The sequence below is a fragment of the Mesocricetus auratus genome, unplaced genomic scaffold (genome assembly GCF_017639785.1).
Source record: "Mesocricetus auratus isolate SY011 unplaced genomic scaffold, BCM_Maur_2.0 Super-Scaffold_100714, whole genome shotgun sequence".
In the NCBI taxonomy this organism is placed as follows: Eukaryota; Metazoa; Chordata; class Mammalia; order Rodentia; family Cricetidae; genus Mesocricetus; species Mesocricetus auratus.
The window spans coordinates 9,596,007-9,616,257 of record NW_024429270.1 but is presented as its reverse complement, the minus strand read 5'-3'; the positions used below and the strand labels follow the sequence as shown (position 1 = coordinate 9,616,257).

The 20,251-nt window shown below is 41.5% G+C and overlaps 1 long non-coding RNA gene across 1 annotated transcript; it reads right to left on the bottom strand.

Moving 5' to 3' along the window:
- Nucleotides 1–681: 681 nt before the first annotated feature.
- LOC121137916 lies at nt 682–14,812 on the bottom strand. Its single transcript, XR_005875185.1, has 3 exons — nt 14,684–14,812; nt 8,024–8,147; nt 682–846 (listed from the first exon to the last, which is right to left on the bottom strand). It is a non-coding gene; the product is annotated as an uncharacterized LOC121137916 (long non-coding RNA).
- Nucleotides 14,813–20,251: the final 5,439 nt, after the last annotated feature.

The following is a 20,251-nucleotide window of genomic DNA, read 5'->3' as shown; positions in this document are numbered from 1 at the left end:
TGAAAACCCCAGGAAAGCCATAGAGAGGAGATATATCAAGCAGAGATTCTATCAAGTTGTATATGAGCTTTTGGGATCTCCCCTAAGAGTTGCATGCATGGGTCTAATCCACACATTATGCCAAAGCCTGGAGAACATCCATATTATGTTATGACCCAGGTTCCAATCTGGTCACTACCATAAAAGAACAAAGCTAAGTAGCTCTACAAAAAATGGGAAGAACACATAGCTTTTAGCTTGTATTAATATAAATGACTTGAGCAGAATCACGTGCCATCTACACATAACATGTACATAAAACACTATACACACTTTACTGTACTTGGAGTATGTATTACAATTAGTTAATGTGCATGGATACATGCATGTCACAGCATGTATGAGTAGCTATTGAGATCAGAAGGCAAACTGTGGAAGTTACTCTTCTCCTTCCTCTATGTGGATCCCAGAGATTGAGCTACCCAGGCCATCAGTTTGGTGGCAAGTGCCATTAAGCCATCAATCCATGTTGTTGGCCCCACACAGACCATTTCTGTGATAACTATATTAGGACATAAGATTAGACTCAATAAGTTTAAAAATGTTATCATATAAGGCATGTTAAGCTTCTCTAGAGCAACAGAAATGAGTGTGTATTGCAATGTAGATTAACTGCATTGCTGTACAGGTCACAGGCTGGTTATTGCAACAATGACTACCTGCGGAGAGTCTGCAAGTCTGAATCTGATGGATCTTCAGTCCACTAGATCGGATGCTTCAGTATTCTCAATCTGGCACTCAAGACCTTGAGGATTTCTGGAGAGCTCTGGTCTTCAATCCACTGTGGAAGCCTGAAGAAGCTGCATTCTGTGAGAGACAGTAGTCGAAGTTAAAACAGAAGAACAGACATAATGACCAACAAGGGACAAGTTCAGACAGGCAAGTAAAATTGCTTTTCCCTCAGGCCTCTTTACATATAGGACACCATAAGAAGGAGATGCCTAGTCTGGACAGGGTCTTCCCCCTACATCCAACTCTTCTAGGAAATATCCTTACAGTCACATCAGAGCCATGTATCTTAGTTAATTCTGAAGCCAACCAAGTTGACAAGTATGCTTAACCATCACAGTTCTCACCCCGAGGCTTCCTTTACCACCTGCCCAGAAGGAACGTCCAGTCTGTTTTATGGACTATACAGAATATTCTATTTACTTGTTTATTTTTAATAGATTTCCCTCTCTCTCTAAAGATCCATAGATGATACTTTTAAAAATAACGCTTGTCCCTGGTAATGTGGTATTTCATACCAATGTGGCATTCATATTGATTTTTCCCTATCTATCTCAAGCTCAGCTTTCAACCAACTCTTTCAGTCTGTAAGTATGTGTCACTTGAGGGAATTTTTATTTCTTTTGTAACTTTATCTTGTCTGCTTTCCCTATTTCTACATCTAACATTCACATATTCTCCACTGCAAGTTTCTCTAATCTTTATTTTCCCTTTCCCATCCTTCTGCTCTACTTTATAAATTTATTAGAAAAAGACATGTTCTGTTGTTCATGTGGGATTTTTTCCCTCTAAAGGTATTGCATGCATTCCCTTTTCTTCCTGGTATCTGTGTCTTGGTTCTTTGGTGATTTCTGTCTACTCTGGTAGATATTTGCTCAATGCTTGGTGATTCTTGGGGGTCCTCTCCTATGTTCGGGTCAAATGTCCAACTGATGATCATCGTTTCCTGTGTGGTTGAGTAGAGATGGTATCATTGTTTAGTTGTGAACTTTAGTTAGGTTTTAGTATGTTATGACATCACAGCCCTATGCTATTTCTGTTGGTTGAGTTCTTAGTCCCTTCATTTTCTCTGTCCCTAGAGAGCAATGATAACTGAGTGTACTGCCAGACTGGAGAAAGGGCTATTATTGCTAAACTGCATGGGGGAGCGATGATCTGGGGTCCTATAATCTTTATGTATTTTCAGTTAATGGTCCTGTTTTCATTATCTCCACTCTCTGTCTTCACAGTGACCAACTCTCTATCCCATGCAGGGTCAAAATGTGCCTACTCAAACTCCCGTGGAAAAAGTTCTGTCTCTAGAACTCTTGGCCACTTAGCTTTGGCTATGGTGGCAGTAACCTGCCTCCTTGTTCCAGGCACCTAGGTCCCTTGAAGTTCATCAGCTTCATGTCTCCCTCTTTTCTAACACTTCCCCATCCAAATGTGGTGCTGCCAACTATCCTTGAAAAAGAAATGAATTTCAGCATGATGAATTGTATGTACTTCCTGCTGACTTCATCTGTCTGGCTGTGGGTGTACAAAATAAATTCAATGAAGAATATCAAGTGGTAGGAACTCTAGGACACCAAGCTCCTGGGTTCTCCACCTCTTAACATGTCTTAGCCCATCTTCTGACCCCCTCCCTCCCTCCCTCCCTCTCTCCCTCCCTCCTTTCTTTTTTCCTTCCTTCTATCCCTTCCTCTGTTCATCCTTTCTTCTTTCCTTCTTTCTTTCCTTCTCTCTCTTCTTTCTTTCTTTCTTTCTTTCTTTTTTTCTTTCTTTCTTTCTTTCTTTCTTTCTTTCTTTCTTTCTTTCTCCTATTATTCTCTCCAACCTTCTAGTTTGCTTTTCTTTTGGTGTGGTAAATACTGTGGCCAAAAACAACTTGGAGTGGGAAAAAGTTTATTTAGCTCACACCTTCAGGCAATGGCCCATCTCTGGGGTAAGTCAGGGCAAGAACTGAAGCAACAACTGTGGAGGAGTACTGACTCATGGTTTACTTACTCTCTGACTCATCCTCTGTTGGCTTTCTTATACATCCCAGGACTACCTGCCTAGCAATGGTGCTGTCCACATTGGACAAGAAAATTCAGGGTCACAGGCTAATTTCAATCCCTCAACTGGCATACCCTTAGGTTAGTCTAGGTTGTGTCAAGTAGACAGCTGAAGCTACCCAAAATAACCTATCATTATAAATATTTCAATATATATATATGAAAGAAATTATATATACGTGTGTGTGTGTGTGTGTGTGTGTGTGTGTGTTTCTTTCATGTATGTATATTAAAAACCTGTAAGAAAAGTAGGAGGAAATAGAGAGAAAATCCTCTGGTTGTCACTTGATTTTGAGATTCTAAAATTGCCTCATACAGAGATACAGCGACTGTCAGTACATGGTTTCTATGAGCCATGCTTTTTTGCCTCATTGTGGTGTCTGGTCCGGTGGCAAGAATGTTGCTAGAGGGAGTGTACGCCACATTTACTTTGTGTTCCTTCTCTTCTTTCTCCTTTTCTTATTTGGTATTACAAAGGACAAAGACATTGTCTTACTAATTTCTACACTCCCAGTACCCAGAGAAGTACTGGGTATGAGTTAGATGTTAAACGTATATGTGTAATTGGATGATAAGAAGCATCTCAGACATTCTTCTGCAGACTGAACTGGAGGCAGCAGGGTGGAGGGTCTATATAAGCTAGGATAGCTCCAGCATCTGAATTAGATCATCTAGCTTGGCTGGGAGCAGTGACTTTGTGGTTTTGCTTGCAAAGGCAGCCTTGTGTTTTATGGACAAATGGAAATTTAGCCTTAGATATTGCTACCAGACTGGGAGAACTTTGTCTGTAACCTCATATGCTTGGGAATGTGTTTGCATTGTCAGCAAGAATCTTCTTGAATGCTGATCCTTGAGGCTGTGCTGTGGGTCTTGGGCTTGGTACCTCCATCTCCTCTTAGTCTATGACACTCTACTATAGGAAACCAGACACACCCAAAGCCTAAGGGAGTAAGCTCTGCCATTTAAAGTTACTTTCAGGAACAGATATGTAAAATGCACAAGTGGTTAAATGCAATAATAATAAACACTCACAACATCAAATTTAGTATAAAACATTCTGAGGCCAAGACTAATGAAGCTCTTCCTCCTATATTTCTATTCATGGTCCATATGAACCTGTGGTTCTCTAGAACATACTCTATACTGATCAACCGTATGTTGCTCAAATATCTTTTACTTCATAAAATTGTAATGTGTTATAAGTATTCTTATGCAATTTTCTTCTTTTATGGGGCTTGTATAGGTCATTCATGATGATCAATTTACTGTCCTTCATATATTTTTCACTATGACATACTATGCCCTTGTGTGACTACACCACACGCATTTCTGTGTTAATGAATGTTTGGATTGTTTCCAGTAATTTTTAGAAAAAATGCTATAAATGGGACTCTGAACATATCTGGAAGCAAATGTGACATTGTTTAGGAGTAGACCTACCAAGCTATAAGTAACACTTGAAGCAAAGGAATGTTTACTTTCTTTGCAAATGGAATGAGTTAGCTTTCCCCTTGGAACTTGGTAGGGTTTACCATTAGTGTACATCTCCACTAGTATGTTGTATTGCAATATTCTTTGAGCCTGCCAGATACAGCTTTAGTGTATAATATACCCTATATTATCTCCAAGTAAGCATTTCTTCATCACAGTGAAGAGATTTAGGTTATTAGCTATTTTCTGCCCTATGAATATCTATCTATTCAGGGAGTTGGAGAGATGGCTCAGTTGCAAAGGACACAGTTTGGGTCCCAGAACTAGTGTCGGGTTGCTCACAACTGCCTGTAACTCTGGCTTCCAGGAATCTTGCTGACCTTTGGGGCACTGCAAGCACATGGAATAGGGTATGCACACACACAAACATACACAATTTTTTTAAACCTGAGAAAGAATATCTATTCAGGAACTTTTCATATTTTAGTTTAGTTTGGATTGTGTTTCATTGGGCTTTAGGAGTTAAATATATATTCTGGATTCTAATAATTGAATATCATATTACATTAGCTGCTTTTCTCACCATAGGAACCAAATATCTGATAAGCAGCAATTTAAGGAATGAAGGGTTTACTTCCACTTACAGTTTGAAAAAGCTACCCATCATAGTGGCGAAGTCATGGCAAGAGGAACGTGAGGCTATTGGCTCACATCTGGGCAGATGGGTAAGCATATGGAGATGAATGTTGGTGCCCAGCTGGTTTTCTCCATTTCTCTTTTCTATTCAGTTCAGAACCCCAGATCAGCATTTAGAGTGGCTCCGTCTCCATCAGTTAATCCTCTCTGGAGATGTCCTCACAGCCATACTCAAAGGAGTTGTTATTATTATTGCCCTATGCATCTCTAAATCCCATCAAGTTGGTAATCAAAATTAATCAACACACACGCACGCACACATGCATGCACGCATGCACACCGCGTTAAGGTATCATTCCAAGTTTTAACTATTTCCTTATTTATTCTCGGCTATTTAAAAAATATTGTATTTTATTTTTATTTATGTGTCTATATGCATGTACTGCCTTTGTGCAGGTGCCTGTAGAGGTCAGAAGACAATGTCAAATCTCTTGAGCTTAGTTACAAGTGGTTTGTGAGCCACCTGATATGAGTGCTGAGAACTGAACTCTGGTCTTCAGAAAAAGCAGCAAGTACTCTTAACCACTGAGCCATCTTTCCAGCCCCTTCCCAGTTGTCTTAATAAACAGAGATTCTTAATTTTAGTGCAGTCTAATTTATTGATCTTCTCTTGTTGAGTGGTTTCTTTTTCCATGTGGATAATCAATTTAATTGTCTCAGCACCAAATATTGATTAGTCTTACTGTCTCCTACTCACCTGAAAAATTAGCTCTGTCAAAAACTATGTGTATACACATAATGGATCTATTTCTCAGTTCTCTGCTGAGTTCCATTAGTCAATGGGTCTCTTTCTGCATAGTTGTCACACACCCTTCCATGGTGACAATAGCTCTCCAATAATTCCTGATGCTCAGTGGGGCAGGTTTTCCCACCATTGTCTTCTATGCTATTTTGATCATTTTTGTTCCTTTAAGTGTGCTCAGTGCGATTGTCACATCTAAAGTGGAATAATGCCATACCTACAACTAACCAGGAAAATTTCTTAAATGCTTACAGTAGAAACTTTAATTGGATCAAAATTCAGTTATGCTTTATCACTTATTTTTCAAGTTCTACTGTACTAGTTAATTTTGTGTTGATGAGACACAAATAAGAAAGACAGAAACAAGAAAAGAAATATTTATTTTAGCTCACGGTCTCTGTCCATTGTGATAGGGGAGGGCTGGTGGTGCAGTTCAGCTCAGGACCCTGGCAGTTCCTATTGTGGTAAGCCAAGAAGCAGGGGTTGTGGGAGAAACTAAGGCTCACACCTCTGATCTATTCACTCTAGCTATTCTCCACCTTTGAAAGATGACAGGACATACCTAAATAGTTCCACCATATGGGGCCAAGTGTTCACAGCAAGAACTTGTTGGGGAGGTTTCAAACTTGAAATATTATAACATCTAGATTTTCCTATCATATCACTACAGTATCATTTAACATGCTCCTAGGTTTACTGCATTTCTTTAAATAGTTTCTGACTTGGTGAAACTGAAGTTCATTCTGGAGATGAGGAGAGACAAATCATCACAGACATTGGTATGAAAAACCACCAGAAGCCATGCTGTGTATAGCTCTTGTCTATTGTTGTGAAGAGACACCATGAGCATGGCAATTCTTATTATAAAGGAAGAACATTTAACTGGGGTGGCTTACATTTTCAGAGGTTTAGTCCATTATCATAATGGTGTGAAATGGTAGTGTGTGGGTAGACATGGTACTGGAGAAGAAGCTAAGAGTCCTACATCTTGACCCCGCAGAAGTCACTTTGTACAATAGGAAGTCGTCTGAGACACTGGGCATGGCTTGAACATATATAAGGCCTCAAAGACTATCCACATGGTGACTTCCTCCAGCAAGGCCATACCTATTGCAACAAAACCATAGTGCCACTCCTATGAATTTATGGGGCCAGTTACATTCAAAGTATGACAACTACCTGTGGAGCATCAAGGCCTTGATTGACTGACTGGATAGGAATTACTCCCAGTGATGTCTATTGTACTATTCCTTCTTAGGTTTTAGCTAGAATTATTTCATAAAGGATTATTTTCTCTAACACACACGCACACACACACACACACACATACATGCACGCAGGCACGCACACATGCACACAAACACATTATACATTTAAGGGTTAAATTTGTCAGTTATGTTTTAACCATCTGTGGTCACCATCCTAATCGATGTTCAAAGATTCCTATTTATGGTCCATGAGAATTTCTTGAGCTAGCTCCTGAATTTTTTTTGCCTGGCTCCACAGGCTTTTCAGCATCTCTGAAACATGAAATTACAAGATATTCCAGTTTGAGTTTGGAAATTCATTTTCCCAGATTTGTTTAAACATTCTTGGTTCCTGTTAATGTTTTTCAGAAAAACTATAATCTGGACATTAGGAATTCTTATTGCTATTGACTTTGTCATTATTTCTGGAATTTAATGAATGGAGTTAGAAAAATACCTTGGACTTCTATATATTCTGTGCACAGGCACATGTACACACAATACATCATGAGCTCTTAAACTTCCAATTCAACCTTGGGATTACATGGCTTTATTTAACCTCATCAGTCTTCGGTAAGATTTTTCCTCTATGACATTGATACCATTTTGAAAGCACTGTTTCCCCGTGTATTTTTGGATGCATTTTGAATTAGAATCTAAGCGTAGTTTTAATTTAGTTTGTCTTAGTTTGAATAAATCACACATTTTATGTATGTGTGTGCACATGCCCACTAATACGTTAATTACTAATTTCTAAGACAACTTAGAAAAGTTGTAAAAGCTCCACGATTACCTTGTTGAGGATTTTTATTAAAATATCATGGAATATACAGATCAATTCTCCTCAAAGTGATGTCTTTATGGTATTTTCTCTTCCTACCCATGAACTAGATGTAGCTACTCACGTGTTTCAATAAATCTTTCTAAAATCTTCTGTGAGCAATTCAAGCTTCATTTTTGGATTCTTCTACTCCCTTGTTTGTTTCATTGCTATGATAAAAAAACCTCACTCATACCTATTTCGTGGCAAGAAATATATGACCAATTTTTCATCTTGTTTTCATGTTGAATAATTTTGCAAACTTTTCTGTTCCAATACCTACCGATTGTTTCAGGTTTTCCATGTAGCATTTCTTCCAAGGTTGCTTCTGCTCACTCATCCCCTAGTCTTCTGGTCTTGTTCTTCTGTATTTCATTTCTTTCTCATGTCTTATGTTGCTACTGCACCTTTGGGACAACATTGGACCACACCAGAATCTTAGGTTATCTGCAGAAAACATTTTAGTCACCTGCCATCTCACCATTTTTACAAGAAAATTTCTCCTCATCTCTGCTTACCCCAGAGTCATCCTCCCATGTTCTGTGGCCCTGAGGATGCTATCTGTGAGTCTGTCGTAGCACCAATCTGGAAAGCAGCTACTGGAACCTTCCCAGCTTCCTATGTTTGACTTGCGTGTGAAGACCTATGTTGAAGTTGGCCAGTTGCTGTGCACCTATGAAGCCTCTCATTGGTTTGCTTATGCAGCCCCGACAGATAGAAGGCGGTGGATCTCATAATGAGTAGGATGAACTATGCTGGGATCCCAGGGAGTCCTGAGGATATCTGGGAATCAATTAGTGGGATGAACCTAAGAAGTCTTAAGTTCTGAGATCCCAAAGTATAGATCATGGCAGAACCCCAAGTATTAGGATACTCAGAGGCACTGGATATTGGTAATATGCCAGAAATAAGTGCCTGAGATCCAAGTTATGTTTTCTGAATGCTATTCCTTCATCCTAAGGATATGCATGTGTCTATGGGTCAGAGTGGTCAGACGCAAGTTTAGCACTGAGGGAACAAACTGGTTATGTATGAAAAGCACCTTGCTCTTGTCCTAGCATGCAACAGGAGCTTAATACGCAGCAGCTCTTGGCAGCTATAGCTCCTCTGTATGTATTCAGTGCTGTCACTGCCAGTAATTGCTGCTTATTATGCTCCTCTTGCATGCCAGAACATGAGCTAAGGGCTTTGTGGTCTGTTAGCTATGGGATATTCTGCCAACTCAGTCAACCCCCTGTGCTCTATGGCCTTCAGGTGCTCCATGCTAACCTATCACAGCACCCATTCTGGAAACAACTTTTGGAGCCTGCCTTGTTTCCTGGTCTGTGGATGTTTAGCCCTGCACACTGGCTGTGACACTTGCATGTAAGCATGTTTTAGAGTTCCTTTCCAGTTTTGTAGACAAAGCCCAGGTGTGGTTTCCATCAACAAGATCAAGATAGCTTTTGGATACACAGGGTGTGTGGGTTCTGGTGCTCTTTGTTTCCAGGGCCAAATTTATTTCATTCACATTGTTGGTTAGTATATCCTGGTTTGTATCTTCATTACCCAGGCAATCAAAGAGCAGTGAATTTCCCCATTTGGGTCATGAAATCACAGTCAGGTGTGCCAGTTGTTATAAGACCTTTAGCAGACTTTCTGTCTGTGACCCTGAGACCTCCTAGTTCAACTGTCCAGGAATCTTTGAGCATAGACCAGAATCTCCCTTCTCAGTTTTCTTCTTATAGGAAAGCTCCTAACTTTAGGCAGAATATTTCTGCTATAAAACATAGCCAGGGAGGGGTTAGGAAATTCCCTGCTCTCCTATCTCGTACTATTATCTTGACCAATCTCCTTTCACACGTTTTATCCTTCATTTTATGATGCCTATTAAAGACTGTTAGGAGTTCTTTCGGTTCCTTGAGGAATATTTATGCATTTTATATGACTCTCATTCAGGAGAGAAGCCCCTTATTAGGGGCAGGCTTGGAGATCCTGTATTAAGGAGTATTAGGAGGCCTCACCCAGGGAATAGTGACACGGAGGCTTGACTTGCTGGTTTATACACCTGCTTGAACTGGTTTCTTTGTGAGGATGAAGGGTTCTATGAAAATTTCAAACAGCACAGACAGGTAGCCACCATATTGAGACCTGCCTTCTGTTTTATGTAAGGGTGATGAGAAAGAGAGCCTGGACCACTTCTTTTGTTTTTTTTTTTCAGCCCCTTCACTCTTGCCTTTCTTCATGAACCCATTAAGAAATTAGTGTTTGGCTAGTAGATATACTCCTGCTGTATCCCACAAGCCACATCTCAACATTCAACCCTGATAGCACAACCCATACTTCATGAGACAAGAAGCAGTCTCCAGCCACTTTCATGAATGAACTTCAATATCTAGAGATAATTTTGGCTCACATCAAAACTGAGTGGAAAGTACAGTGCCTGTATATGGCTTCTACTCATATGCACAGCCTTGCATCCTACACCAGAGTGGCACATGTGTAATCAATAAGCCTACAATGACACATCTTTATACCCCAAACCATAATTTACATTATGGTTTCCCTTGGCATTGTATGTTCTGGGGATTTGGGTAAATGCACAATGAGATACACATACCATTACAATAGCCTACAGGGTAATCACTGCTCTAAAATGCTGTCTTGCTCCAAATGTTCACTTCTCCTCCCAAAACCTGAAAACTATTAACCTTTTTACTGGCTTCTTCATCTGTCTTTCCTAGCATATTATAAAGCTGAATTATAAGGTATATGGTCTTCTCAGATTGACTTCTTTCACTTAGTACAATGTATTTAATTTTCCTCTGTCTTTCCATGGCTTGATAACTCATTTGTTTCCCTGTTGAATAAAATTCCTTGTCTTGATGCAATATGGTTCATTTGTCCATTCACCTATGAAAGGGCATCTTGGGCAAATGTGAATACAGTTGTCATAGACACCTGTGTGCAGGTTTTGTGTGAGTGTACATTTTCAACTTCTTTGGATAAATACCAGGGAACATGAAGACCAGATCATATGATGAGATTTCATTTAGTTTTATAAGGAATTCTCAAATTGTAAGCCAAAGAGGTCCAGCTCCACTTTGAGCTGTTCCTTGTCCCCATGGGAAATGGGCTGTCTAAATCAGGAGGCTTATAGATTTCCATTTTCTCCCTGTGTATTCAGAGTACCTGTGTTGTATTGATTCTTCCTCCTATACGTGACCCCTGAAGGCCTCATCTTCTTTAGAGAGGTGAATGCATATTCTTTTTGTTCTCTGTCTCCAAGATTCCTGCAGCAAGCCTAAGGATGCAGGATGCTGTGGCCATTTCCACTCCCAGGATGCAACAGGGAGAAGCCATAACTTAAAATCTTTGGTATACACCTTGGTTCTCAAGTGTGGTCCCCAGACCTGGGGATGGATAAATGGACAAATTCCTTGGTTACCCAGAGCCAGCAAAGTACAGTCCTAGAAATTCCACCTCACAATCTATGTTTAACTCCATGCCTCTCTCGGAGAAACTGACTTTGGTATTCACTCAGTTTTGAGAACTCCTGACCCGTATCGAGAATATGCTGCTCACCTTCCCCTTAGGCCTGCAAAAGCATATCTTTCAGAGCCCCAGCACCTCCTCTTTCCTGAGGGAATGCCTCTGGATTGTGATCTTTCTGCTGTGCCCCCCCTTTGCCCCTGTAAGACTCCCTGCTTCCTGCTCCCTCCGGATTTTTTAACATTTGGGCCTGCTGCCATCCTGTTTGTGCCTTTTCCTCCATCTCATTTTAATTGATTCTGAAGTGTTAAAGCATTTAGTGAGTATGAATTTGTGTTTCACTGAAATCAATCTTTTTCTGCAAGCTTGCTTCCCCCTTCTTTCAACTCAGCTAAATCTTGTCTCCCCCAAATTAAATGGCTGTGGGCTGAACCAGCTTTGACTAGATTACAGAATTCCATAGTAGCTCTGATGCTGCTGATCTGGCTTGACCCAGTTTGACCCAGAAATGCTTTCCTGCTCAAGAGTATGGTACACATTTGCTGAAAAAGGTGTACTTGCACCAGTCCTCTGAGGGATGGGGGAGTGTGGGGACTTTCAGATAATGTGGGGCATTTTGCAGAGATGGGAGTGAAGAAGACCACTCCAGGGTTGGGAGGAGCGGGAATGGGTGACAGCCTCTGATGTTTGGGGTTACTCCGAGAAAGGTAACAAATGCTCCCCTTTCTCAATGACTAAGGCTCATTGTCTCACTTTGGACTTGGAGATCTGTTGTCTTTGAGTCATGAGAAGGCAGAAAGAATCATGGAAACAGTTGGCTTTCTCTGTGTGATCATGTAACTCCTCATGTCAGGTGCTCACCCAATGATGACTGTGTTGTTAATGTCATTAGCAACTTAATTATGGAACTCCATAGCAGTACTGATGCTACTGATCAAGCTTGACCCAGTTTGACATGTTCAGATTGGCATGTACTAATCTTATTTTACAGAAGTAGAAGGGAGTCACTGGGTGGCCTTAGGTGGCTTTTCCAAGGTTACATAAAATCTTAGTTAGGGTTTCTATTGCTGTGAAGAGACACCATGACTGCTGCAACTCTTATAAAGAGAAACATTTAATTGGGGCAAGCTTACAGTTTCAGAGATTAGTCCATTATTGTCATAGCAAGAAGCATGGCAGTATGAAGGCAGACATGGTGCTGGAGAAGAAACTGAGAGTTCTACATCTTGATCCACAGGTAACAAGAAGTGAACTGTGTCCCACATGGAGCATAGCTTAGTTTGAGCATATAAGACCTCAAAGCCTGCCTCCACCGTGACATATTTCCTCCAACAAGGCCACACCTACTCCAACAAGGCCACACCTCCTAATAGTGCCACTCCCTGTGGACATTCAAACTCTTAAGTCTACAGGGGGCCATACCTATTCAAACTACCATACATATTCTATCTACTGTTCACAGGAAATGGAAGGCCAGGGTTTGAATCCAGCCCTGGTTCTCTCCTGTACTAGGCACATAAATTATAGTGCAGAAATCAGGGGTCCAAGAGGTTCTATTCATTACTGTGACTTCTTTTTCTTTTTAAGGGTAGTCTTAAGCATGTTCTTTAGCTCTTCCTCATTTATTTGCTTGGTCTGCAAATGTGGGTTGTTCAGTGAAAGGAGGTCACTTTAGCACCTGGGTTTAGTAACTATAGGTTCTGGTTTTGAATGTCTGATTCTAAGGTGTGATTGTGTGAGTTTTATTAGAAGGTGGCATGAAGGTGCTGGCTATACAGCATTATGACACTTGCATACATGCATATGACATACTTTAGTCATATTCTCTTTCATTATTTTATACAATTAAGATTTGCTAATTTAAGAAAAGGGGAGAAAGTGCTCCTTATCATGGTATGTTGGTGGTCAATATTCCCAAGGACTGAGTTTCCAGACTAAATCTAGCTACTTTTCAGTCTTTGACCTCTGTTCCCTTCACTGGATCATACAATCTCATCCCTGCACCCAGAGTAATGTTATGAAGAATGAACTGGGTAAGGCATGTGAATGTGCTTGATTGTATTGTATTTGATCAATACTTTTTGTATCTACACATCTGCACCTATAGTCACAGAATAATAGAATCTGTTAAAGCATCTGTGTAAGCTGCGCACTGGTTGTTGAAAGCATCCAGAACAAGTTTCAGCCTGTCTGCCTGCCTGGGGCATGCCTTCAGCTCCACAGCCCAGAGGATGAGATGTGATTCCAAATCACAAGGATACCTGTCTTTGTTAAGGAATATACAGAGGGTGATTAGGGGTTACGCTGATTACAGACACGTGGAAAAGTTCAGCCTCGGTTAGTTAGATCAGCAATTCTTCCTCCTGGTTTCTTATCACCCCAGGGTGTCTCCAATTATCTCAAGAAGGGTCAGGAACCACTCAAGATGTTATTAATTTTAATCCATTCTAATTAAATATATAAATGGGCCATGCACCACTTTGTGGAAAGGGAAGGGGGTGGTGCAATATCTCAGAACCAAATTTGTAGTTTTTGAATAGTTGAAGCTCAGTTCTGAAAGGCTGACAATTTTTCCCTCTTTCTCGTTTTCCCTCTATACTTTGCTGTGTGCTCTGATTGACAGGGCACAAGGCAATGACACCAAGAGAGCCAGCAGTGGAATGGGGCGCTGGAAATGAGGCCCAAGGCTGGAGAGTGGGATTTAGGGTTGTGCAACCAGAGGCCTGCTTTGTAGAATAAAATTTTGCCTGCTGATGCTGTATGGTTTTGAGACAGTCTAATGTGAGTCTCTGATGTGGTTCTTTAATCTGTGTTTCTGGAATAAACTCTATACTGAGGGTCTGGGTGTATAGCCAGGTAGCGATGGATGGAGGAGACCAGTACCAAGACAGCAAGAGACCGATGTCACTCCTTACTATCAGAAGTTGTATGTGGCTGTGCTAGAAGGGTTTCTTTTGCTTAGGAGCCTGGGGCTGTAGCTGCAGCTACATTTCAAATTCTTGAAATGTCTTGGGTGATTTTTTTTCAAACGTTTTACCTTCAACGTGCTTTGCATACCACCACACATTTTTAAAACCCACATATAATTTAAGGAACATTTAATCAATAGAGTCTTGATTCATTTTTCCCTTAAATCATCAGTATTATTGTTGTGAAGAGCCCATTTGAAGTTCAGGAAGGCTCTTAAGCATTTTTAATAACCATTTTCTTCCCTTGTGTCCTATTTTTTTCCAAAACTATCTTTTTGAAAGATACTTTCTCCAATGGTTGAACAATCTCAAAATGCCAGGTTCTCAATTGCTTAAATTGTGGCAAATATGTAATCCTGCAAGGAAAATGGACTCTTCCAGAATAATTTTATACACACACACACACACACACACACACACACACACACACACACACACGGATATAAAAGTCAAAGTGGGTTTTTCTGAAAGTTGTATGAAAATTACCTGACAATGACTCTTACCTCCTAGTGATGGCTTAAGGGGCCACCATTGAGGGAGGGAGATGAGCCTCACAACAGTGTCTCAGTCCTCCAGTCTGTTCGGCTTCTAATACATACATCCCAGGTCTGGTGTGGCACTGTCTCTGTGGCACTCTGCTTGTTGTACGTGTCATTTCCTGGGTACTTCATGGATGTTGCCTCACAAAATTATTTAACTTCCACTCCACTTTATGGATCAAGACACTGAGTCATCCAAGGATTTATCATTTCCTGGGGCTACTGACACCAAATTATTACAAAAACTTGGTGACTTAAAACTACAGTGGTTTGTTCTTTCCCAACTCTGGAAGCCAGAAGGATGACATTCAGATATCATTAAGGCTATACGCTGGAAGGCACCAGGGAGTAATGAGTTGATCTACTCCTGGCCTTTTAGAGCATAGCTTCTGGTGACCCCAGGCAGTCCTTGGCTTGTGGCTGCAGCATCTCAACTCTGCTCCCATGGTAACATGGGCTTCTGCTTTTCATCTCTGGTGTTCCATCAGTTACTTTTTTCATTGTTGAAACAAAATATCTCATGAAAGCATCTTAAGGACCACAGGATTTATTTTGGCCTACAAGTGGAGGGCACAGTGCAGCCTAGCTGGGAAGTAGGAGCTTGAAGGGACTGGCCACACAGTCACAACCAAAAAACAGACACGGCTACTGCTGCTCTGTTCATGGTCTCGTTTTTTAATACAATCTGGGATCCCAGTCTACAGAAATGGTACAGCCTATGTTTATGGTGAGTCTTCTCACCTCAGTTTCTATCTGGAAACTCTCTTCTTGAAGAATCCTGGGAGTTTTGTCTCCCAGGTGTTTCTGGCACCTGGCAAGTTGACACTATTAATTATCACAAGTGTCTTTATTTGTCTCTTACAATAGTACATCAGTGGGTAACCCATAATAAGGTCCTTTTTATCCAAGATCTTTAACTTAACCAGTTTTCTCATAGAAGACACAACATCAACTCACTTTCCATGTAAGGTAGTGTCAAAAGACTGGGGAATTAGGACATGGATATAACTGTTTTGTGGGGAGGACAGCATCCAATCCACTGGAGCTTGTAAGGAATGGGGACAGCATCCAACCCACTGAATAAAACCAGCATCAAGTGCGCTGTGGACACATGACAGCTGGGTTGGGGCCTTGATTCCTTGCACCCTAACTATTGTTTTATTTTCAAGGCTTGGATTTAAGCCCTCACATCTTTTTCAAAGTTTCCATGGCTGGTGTTCTACTGTAGACTGTATTCTTGCACTGCAGGCAGCTGTAAGTCTGCTTCTCCATCCCCCTATGTGGGTGCTGACTGAGATGTGGAGTTATGTGGATGGAAGAGGGAACGGACCATATCAAAGGGCCACAGTTTTGATCAACAGTGATCCGATATCAGCAGTTCTTTGTGCTCCAAACCCACATTAATTTCAACCATATTTGCCATCAGCACTCTCATCTTTCTCTGAGGCTTGCCTTCAATCTCGTGCTTCTTCTAAAGGACAAAGGAATGTTCTACTTTCCTGCACATGCCTTTGATTTCATCATGTGGCTGGTCTGACCCAACCCTGCTCCTGACTTATTTAGGCACATCTTTGGAAGATTTGGTGCTTTGTCACGCCCCAGATCCCATCTTAATTTCAGCTGTCTCCAAAGAAGCCACAGAGCAGCCGGCCCATCTTGAAGTCATCAGCTTCCATTGAGGGCGTAGGAGCATCTGTCTGAACCCAACATATTATTTTCCTGGCTGGCAAATAAGTAGCAGGACTGTGTGCTGTGCCCACTAACACAAAGTACTTACGGATAGTGTCAAGTTGGGTCCAAGTGTCTAAAAATACCCTCTTCCCTTCAGCATGCTATTGTTTCTGCAGTATGACCCTGCTCATGACTGGAAACTCACAGCACTCAAAACATTTACACAGCTAATGCCTGCTGAAAGATTAACCTGCACTATGCCTGCCCTGCAGTACGGACATTTCCTTTGCTGGCAAGGTCTGTGCTATTGGAAATCATTTGTTGCAATTTATGTTCTAACAAGGCTGAAGGGCTGCTTGCATTGTGAAGGTCCCAGAACTAAGCTGGAAATCCTAAAGTTGGGATTTCAGAGAGATTTGGAGTCATTAGGAATACTTGATCTTGGCTACAGAGCAGTGATAAGTCACAGCCTGTGTGAGTGGGAAATACTCCACTTTTCTGAACCCTCACTTCCCACATGCATGACGGGGTGAGAGGAACAGCCTACAAAGGGTTAATGGACAGGCCCCTGTCTTTCCATTCTAAGCACAGATGAACATTTTGTAGGCAGAAAAGTAATGAATGCTGAAAGTGTTGTGGCAGACTGAGAGGTCGATCAGCAGGATGTTGCTATAGGATCCCCCAACAGGGAGAAAAGAAAGACTTTGCACAGGAGAGTCAAGGATTGCATTGCTTTTTGTCTGGGAAAGGAAGTAAAAATACAATGAGAGGCAGAGTGAGAGATCTTCAGAGGCCTTGGTTCCTAGTGCTTAGCACAAAGTCCCAGTGTTTAATTATTGCACATTGTACATATTTATACTTACTGTACTGTGATGCATACTGCAGAGTAATGTAAAAAGAAAAGAGGTTTATTTTACTTAATAAATGCTAGTGGCTGGAGTGCCTAAGCAGCATGGTTCTGGGACCTGGCTCCTGGATATATCAGGAGGAATGGAAAGGGGAGTGGGAGGGTTTAAAGAGAGGAGGGGAGTGTTCCTGGCTCACATTATAATGATCTATTCTCACAAGATCTAATTTAGTCCCTAGGGTGGAGACTGTGAGACCTAACGTCCTTACACTAGGTTCTACCTCTTAAAGAACCCATCACCACAATACTGCTGATACTGGGAAACAAAATTCCAGCACCCCAACCTTTGGGGCAGTTATATTTTGAAGATGACCTTAATGTGTCCCATAATGGTTCATGGATTGAAATATTCTTATTATAGGTATTAAGAGGGTGAAACTCACTCGAATGTTGTTTAGAATTGGGCCTTTGTGAGTAGATACATTTATTGTGATTGAATGTTAGTTACCTTTGTGAGAAGTTGGAGAAAAATCCGAAGACACATACACACACTCACACACATGCACACACACTCACACACATGCACACACACTCATACACATTCACACATGTATGCACGTGCACATATCACATGCATATGCACACAAACACATGTACATGCACACACATGCACACATGTATACATATACACAATCATGAACACACACATTGACATGCACGTATATTATATACACATGCACACTAACCCACTCATACACCCTCTCACATACATTCACATGCATGCACACACACTCACACACATACTCATGCATGTGCATTTTCTACCTAGCCGTGTGACTTATTTTCATATACTTTTCAACCACCGTGAAGTTAACTGTCATTAGACAGGCACCATGTTGTTTAGATTTTCACCCTCTAGAGCTATGAACTAAATGAACTCTTTCTAAAATTTTACTCAAATCTGGATATTTTGTTATATGAATGAAAAATAGACAAATATAAGGACCAAACCATAGCAGATATGGAGATAAGTATGACTGAACAGCTCTTCAAGAATAACTGTCTCAACTGTTGGAAATGTCGACTCTTTTTATGAAAAGAACTTCTGGAAAATAGTTTAGAGAAGAGAAGGACACACACATGTTGAAGAACTTCAATGTGTCAAACGTGCTGTGTCCCAAAATGTTGTGAGGTGATGGTGGCGCCCCCATTTCACAGGTACAGGAATTAAATCTTGAGGGGGGTATGGTTCTTTGATGTCTCTATACTGGTCGAGATGAGTGGGTTATGTTTCTGTAACACACACCTGCTTGCCCCATACATGACTGTTGGACAGCCATGGATTCTGCAACAGATTTTCATCACTCAGCACCCCAGGATGGCAGAGCAGCCCCTAGCTGGAAATTTGACTCTTTCTGGGCAAACAGAGAAGAAAATATGGCAAAACAAGCATTGCTTTTCAAAGCTCTCACCTGACTAGCTCTGAAGGAAATCCCACCACCACACTCAACTTTCAGGAGGCAGGAAGATAGGCATTCCTGGAGGGAGAGTGCTGGACTGGTACAGAATAAGTTTCTTGAGTTTGGGTCTGTGAGCATGGCAGAGCCAGACTTCACTGAGGGCAGACTCTCAAATCCAAACTGTTTCTGCTAGGTAATGGCACGGGGGAGGTGACAGGAGGCCCACGATTCTGATATTTGGGGCTTCTGATTCTTTCAGTGGCAGATTGTTTGGTACTAGTGATGATGGTACTACAGTCTGGGACTGCCTTTTTTTTCGACCACCCTAGTTCTGAGAAATCTTGGTCATGGTCAACATTCATGCTCTTCACGAGGGGTTTCTGACCCAGTAAGGAGCAACATCGGAGAAAGTTCTCAGGCGTTTCTTCAGCTCAAGAAATGAGGAAACCTGCTGTAGGCACAGCTAGATGCTAGTTAAAGCCTCATCAACAAACGGAGCAAGAGGAACAAGCTGACCCTCTCCTGATGAAACAGAGGACTGTAAGGGCGATGAAAGACTCCTAGTGCCAGAAGAAGATCCATCCTTGGAAGCATATGACCTTACCATCCATGACACCAAAACTACACATCACAGGCCAGGTCCCTCACTCAATGGAAACTCATCTACTCCTAGTTCTGGAAGCTGGTTGGTTTCTGATAAAGTCTGTCTTTTGGGCTTATGGGTGGTCACTTTGTCTCCTTGGATTTATATGATTTTCATCTGTTTATAGGGAAAATGAGAGAGAGGGAATGATGGAGCAAAGGAAAGAGGGGAAAGGGAGAGGGAGGGGAGGAGGGAGAGAGAGGAGTCTGGTGTTTACAGTCCTATGTGCTATTAGGTAGGGGGCCTCATCCCCACAGTCTGTTTAACCTTAATTGCCTCCTTGAAGACCTTACCTCTAAATACGGTCACATTGGATAATAGGATTTGAAGGAGACACAGCAACAACGAAAAACCCCCTATTTGAAGCCATTTTCAATGGCAGCATGCCTGTAGTCCCAGCTACTTGGAAGACAGAATCAGGAGGACCACATAGCCCAGGAGTTCAAGATGAGCCGGGGCTATGTGGTGAGACAATTTTGCAAAGAAAAAACAATCTGCATTTGGCTGACAGTGCAGGAGGCAGGAAAAGTGGCTTTGGAACTTGGCTGCATAGTTAGTGCCTGACCATTGGCTGCTTTACCTTCAGGATCAGCTCTACAGCTATCCAACTGGATGCTGAGTTCCTTGCTGGTACAGGCATACAGAAAACACACAGTTGCTCCTCTCCTCCATGCCTGATTCTTGATCAGTACACTGGCTATACTATTTTCACTTCGCAGAATGGCTCCAAGACTCAGGAGGTGGGTGGATTGATGACTCCTGAGTACCTAAAAATGATTGAAGTTGGTCTGGAGAGATGATTCATTCAGTCAGATACCTGCCACACTAGTATGAGAACCTGTGTGGGACTCATGTAAAAGCAAGATGTGGTGGTGCATGTGTGACCTCAGCACTGGTGGGGCCAGAGACTG